Source organism: Mus pahari, chromosome 19 (assembly GCF_900095145.1).
Source record: "Mus pahari chromosome 19, PAHARI_EIJ_v1.1, whole genome shotgun sequence".
Lineage (NCBI taxonomy): Eukaryota > Metazoa > Chordata > Mammalia > Rodentia > Muridae > Mus > Mus pahari.
Window position 1 is genome coordinate 40,571,193 of NC_034608.1, and position 6,047 is coordinate 40,577,239.

At 49.1% G+C, this 6,047-nt stretch overlaps 1 pseudogene; it reads left to right on the forward strand.

The window, feature by feature from the left end:
- The first annotated feature begins 1,034 nt into the window (after positions 1-1,034).
- LOC110336808 lies at positions 1,035-1,615 on the forward strand (annotated as a pseudogene).
- The last annotated feature ends 4,432 nt before the right edge of the window (positions 1,616-6,047 follow it).

Consider the following 6,047-nt stretch of genomic DNA (forward strand, 5'->3'; position numbering starts at 1 on the left):
TTCTCACCTAAATACAATGTTCCAACGTGAGAGCAGTTTAAGAGTTTTTAAGGTAACAGAACAAAGAAAGCAATCAAGGCATCCATGTTACAACCCAATACCAGCTCTCCCTCCTCTCCCAGTGCCCTTCATGCAAGTCCTTCCCCCCATTCCACCCCTCTGGGTGTCATCGCCCCAAAAAACACCCCCCAGGCATTCTGAAAATATATTGATTGGGAATAACAGGAAGGTGGGTACTGCAGGTGGAGGGAACCTCAATTCTGGGCTCCGATATTACCTCATAGTCTTTTTAGCCCTTCCAATTGGTAGAAGACAGGGTTTTTGTTAAATTGATACACTGGAGAGGTTTTTAATCTGTGTATCAAGATGTGAAATCTGGCACTGGCACATGGCTCTTTCTGGAGCCAAAGATAGCCCAAGAGAATTTTTACTCAGGCTTCTAGACCTAGAACTAACTGTGGCGTTCCAAATACTGCAGTCATCGAAGTTAGTTATAGACACAGCTTCTTTTCAGGGATTCTCATTCATACTGCTAAGTTCTTAGGCCTGATTTCCCTGATGTGATTTCAACGCACCCGAGTGTTCCTACTGTCTCAGTATACCCCCGTCGGGCCACGGGGCCTCGGAGCTGTGGGGCCATAGAGTTGTGGGGCCAGGGAGCTGTGGGAACAGGAGGAGCAGGCCTGGAGCAAGAGTGGGGCCGAGGTGTGTCCAAACCCCAGAAATCTCATCCTGAAATCACTCCCCACCTGCCTGCATGTCCTAGCACACATAGCCCTGTGTCCCAACCCTTGCCTCACCAGAGGAAGTCGCAGAGCCTGTAGCCAGGTTAAACTTCCTTTCTCCTTATAAGATCCTGTCCAGCAGCACCTGGAATTCCTCCTCATGCAAATGAGGCATCCCCAGCCCCTGGCACTAGCCAATGATGTACACTCACCCCCCCACCACATCCCCTACTCACCCCCAAGAGGTTTAAATAGCCTGTTACCCCCAATAAAGAAACCAATTCTCGCCTTTTGTGACTGGCAGTGAACGAGCGCGCAGTGCCATGAAGGCCTCGGGCACGCTTCGGGAGTACAAGGTGGTTGGGCGCTGCTTGCCAACCCCAAAATGCCACATGCCACCACTGTACCGGATGCGAATCTTTGCACCCAACCATGTGGTGGCCAAGTCCCGCTTCTGGTACTTTGTGTCACAGCTGAAGAAGATGAAGAAGTCATCCGGGGAGATTGTGTACTGCGGACTGGTGTTTGAGAAGTCACCCCTGCGCGTGAAGAACTTTGGCATCTGGCTGCGCTATGACTCCCGAAGTGGCACGCACAACATGTACCCGAGAGTACCGTGACCTGACCACTGCTGGTGCAGTCACACAGTGCTACCGAGACACGGGTGCCAGACACCGTGCCCGTGCCCACTCCATCCAGATCATGAAGGTGGAAGAGATTGCAGCTGGCAAGTGCCGCCGGCCAGCTGTCAAGCAGTTCCACGACTCCAAGATCAAATTCCCACTGCCCCACCGCGTGTTGCGGCGCCAGTATAAGCCACACTTCACCACCAAGAGGCCCAACACCTTCTTCTAGACACAGAGACCCACTGAATAAAAACTTGAGACTGTCAAAAAAAAAAAAAAAAAGAAAGAAAGAAAGAAAGAAAGAAAGAAAGAAACCAATTCTCTAAATCTATTTCTAGGTGTGTGTGTGTGTTATTTGCCTGTGCACTCACCACAGACCCACACCCACTAAGCTTCTCTCCCTAGTGCAATGAGCCTGGATAGGGGGAGAGTTGGCCATAAACCAGCACACCTCATGTCTTAGGGTTTTACTACTGTGAGCAGACACCATGACCAAGGCAAGTCTTATAAGGACAACATGAACTGGGGCTGGTTCAGAGGTTCTGTCCGGTATCATCAAGGTGGGAGCATGGCAGCATTCAGACAGGCACGGTGCAGGCAGAGCTGAGAGTTCTACATCTTCATCTGAAGGCTGCTAGTGGAATACTGACTTCCAGGCAGCGAGGTTAAAGGTCTTAAAGCCCAGGCCCACAGTGACATACCCACTCCAACAGGGCCCCATCCTCTCACCATGCCACTCCCTGGTCTGAGCATATACAAACCGTCACACCCCAATAGAGTTATATGGTGGCTCCCTCCCTCGCTACTCCCAGGAATAAGTCATTTACCAATCTATGGTGAACGGACTTTGCAGGCGTTTGATAGGTAGTGTCGTTTATGAGTGTACTCAAGAGTTGTCGTCATCCTGTTTCCTCAAAACAGGGTCAGAAGCTGCTTGTAAAACAAGCAAAACAAGCCTAGGGTCAGGCTCAGTTTGAAAAACTATTATCTGGTACAACATGGGTAACAGTCTGATGGTTATGCCAATCACAGCTCTCATGCATGTGAACCCATCTTCTGGCAAAGCTTGTGTTAGAACCGGTAATTTCATGTTAACTCTTACCCCAAACTACTGCCTTCTCCTTAACAGGAGCGCCATCAAATTCTAGGGAGCGAGCTGGGTGTGGTGGCGCACACCTTGAATCCCAAGAGGCAGAGGCAAGCATATCTGTTATAAGAGTCCATGATTTGCTGAAGAATGATACCCAGGACTCAAATAGTATGTAAACACAGAGTGTTTTATTCTGCAGAAGTCCAGCATGCTGGGGTCTCCCATTACCAAGATAGAAAGACAACTGAGCTTCCAGGCCTGATTTAAAGCACGTTAGAGAATTCCGGGGTAGGTGACCTCTGTGTTAATCTGTTGGGTCCATCTCTACAGACATTCCATTACTGGAGAGTGGGGGCTGTAAACTTGCTGAGGAAGTCTCGAAATTGCTGCTGACCCATTGTCCTTGCCTCAGGCCAGGTGGCTGGCAGCTTCTGAGGCCTGGAATTGCCCAGTTTTTGGAAACAGAGATTTAGGCCTAAACTCCTTAACTATCCATTTGAAGCCTGTCACAGAATCAACCTAGCCTTCTCACTGTGAGTCTGGGCCAGCCTGTTCTACACAGTGAATTATAGGCTAGTCAGGGCTACATAATAAAAGTAGGGTAAGTATTTTAGTTAGGGTTTGGTTTTTATTGCTGAAAAGAGACAACATGAACAAGGCAACTCTTATAAATGAAAACATTCAGTTGGGGCTGGCTTCCAGTGCCAGAGGTTCAGTCCATCATCCTCCCGGCAGGAAGCACGGTAGCGGTGCAGGCAGACTTGGTGCTGTACGGGCTGATTTTCCACATCACGATCCAAAGGCAGCCAGGAGACTTTCTTCCTCTGGATGGAACTTGATAACTAGGAGCTCTCAGAGCCCACCCCTATGGTGACACACTTCCTCCAACAAGGCCACACCTCCTAATAGTGCCACTCCCTGGGCCAAGCATATTCAACCCACCGCACTAAGTGAATATTTCCAAGAAAATATAAGAAGAAGAAAAAAGAAAGAAAATAAAGAGAAACGAGAGAGAAAGTCTCAGAAAGTGGAAAAGAATATGGGAGATAAAGTTATGAACACAGAGCCAAGGATTAAGAATGGACAGGAACCCCTAGTTGTGTGTGCTTCTGTTCTTCCTGTCCCCTCTCCTTTCTGCATGTAGGGAATCTGAGGTCTTTAATTCTATAGAAATCACTGGAGCACGTTGAGACTGCAGCCTTACTTAACACAAGAAAAGGACTGAAAAGAGAGGGTTTAAGATCATCCAAATGAGCAAAGATGTCTACTGTAAAATGAGCAAAGATGTCTGCTGTAAGGCTTTTGTGGGAGGGGAGGAGGCCTCTCACAGGATGAGGAAAGAGAGGAAGGAATCCCGTTCATGTGTGACTTAGAGGAGGGGAGGGGAGCTGTGAAGGCAGGGTGCATTTAGTTAAAGCGAATCCACACGTGGTTGGGAGATGTACGTCAGCTCAGTGTCTATGGGGCTGGTGATCTAAGGTCTGCCGACTTCCTTTGCAGAGTAATTAGCTCATCTCCTGGGACCCAGGTACTTACGGAGTCTATCAGAGAGTCACAGGCAGGCTCTTGGTCGTGTGTGTCTGTCTCTGTTCATAGTCATCAGGGGTCTCAGAATCAGCTCTGAGGATGGAGACAGAGAGAGACTGCAGATGGTTTCATCTGATCAGCCATCTGCGCTGGCATTTAGCATCGCTCTACTGAGACCCCAGTTCTTGGGAAGTCTGTTAGAGAGGGTACAGGTACACAGTCAGGGTCCCAGGGTCTTGTCTGGCCAGTAAGGCTGGAGGTGTAGGGGGCGCTGCAGGCAAGTGTGGCCTGGTTGGCCCTTAGCCTAAACCTAACAAAGCAAAGGGAACACCATGAAAACGTCTCATATAGAAGGATCTCGAAAGACTGAGAGGTTCTCAAGAAATCAGGCATGAGGCAGGGTACAGGCCTGTCTGACCCCAGTACTTGGAGCGCAGAGACGGAAGAAATGCAAGCTCAGACACAGCCTGGACTTCAAGGACAGACAGTGAGGTCCTGCCTCAGGATGATGATGAGGATGGTGATGATGGTGATGGTGGTGGTGGTGGTGATGATGACACAGAAACTTTTAATATAGTTTAAGCTTAGGCCTTTTTGGATTTCTGAGTTCCAGGACAGCCAGGGGTATACAGAGAAACCCTGTCTTGGGGAAAGAAAGAAAGAAAGAAAGAAAGAAAGAAAGAAAGAAAGAAAGAAAGAAAGAAAGAAAGAAAGAAAGAAAGAAAGAAAGAAAAAGAGGCCTTTTGCTGGGGCAGTGTCCTGGCTACTTAAACTTAACCAGACTCTTCTAGCTTGTGACCTGCCACGTGACTAGTTCTATGCTCACTGCTCTGCTCCAGTCAGTGCTCACTCCCTTCACCGATTTCTAAGCTGAGTCTGCTTTCTTCCCCCCCCCCCTCCATTTCTCTTCCCTGCTGTCCCTTTCTCTTGGCCCACCATTGTACTTCCTGTCCTAGCTATTGGCTGTGGGCTCTTTATTACAACCAGTCAGTAGCGAGACAACCCCTGTTACCTCTCTCTCTCTCTCTCTCTCTCTCTCTCTCTCTCTCCTTTTTTCTTTTTTCTCCCTGGGAGACACAGTGACTTTGGTAACAGGACATGAAAGTCAGAGTCGGGGAACAGTCCATTCAAACAATAATACCACACACACACACACACACACACACACACCCGCCGGGCGTGGTGGTGCACGCCTTTAGTCCCAGCACTCGGGAGACAGAGGAAACAGGCGGATTTCTGAGTTCGAGGCCAGCCTGGTCTACAAAGTGAGTTCCAGGACACCCAGGCCTATATAGAGAAACCCTGTTTCGAAAAAAACCCAAAATAATAATAATAATAATACCCCTATCTCAAGTCTGAATTGATGAGATAGTGTCAGTTTCTGTTGTCACTCTTGTAGGTATTTTGTGCCAGCTGTGGCATAGCATGGCCCAGAAGAGCAAGAAAGGAGGAGTGTCCATGAGGTGTGTGGAAGAAATAGCATCAGACTTCCTTTTCTTCTTCTTCTTCTTTTTTTTTTTTTTAAATCTTTTCAGAGCTGAGGACCGAACCCTGGGCCTTGGGCTTGCTAGGCAAGCGCTCTACCACTGAGCTAAATCCCCAACCCCGACGTCAAACTTATTTCAGAACACAAGAGAGTAGGAAGGAAGGTCCAGGAGACCTGGCTCTACTGGGAACGAGAGCTTAGCCCAGTCTTCTGGGGGCAGAGGGCTCTTAGCAGCAGCCCGTTCCTTCATAAGCCCAGAATCATTGCTTCCCAAGCTCATGGGCTGCACAGTAACCGCTGGAGCTGACCGTGTAGAGCCAGGGCAACCACAGCATTAGACACAGTAGACGGGCATGAGAAGCCTTGAGCTCAGGGAGATCGAGAGGTAGGTCGCATGGCTTCCTGGTGATCACTAAGAAGGGGTTAGCCTTGGTTCTGCACTTCCTCATCCGGATTACCTGTTAGTCCCCGATCAGCTGCTGCTCGCCCGCCCCGCGGCCAGCTTCTCTTCGGTCGGAGTGGGAACACTAGAACCGCTCCTGTTTTGTCTGTCCCATCAATCTTGCCCGTTTCCCCCACGACATACGTGCCTT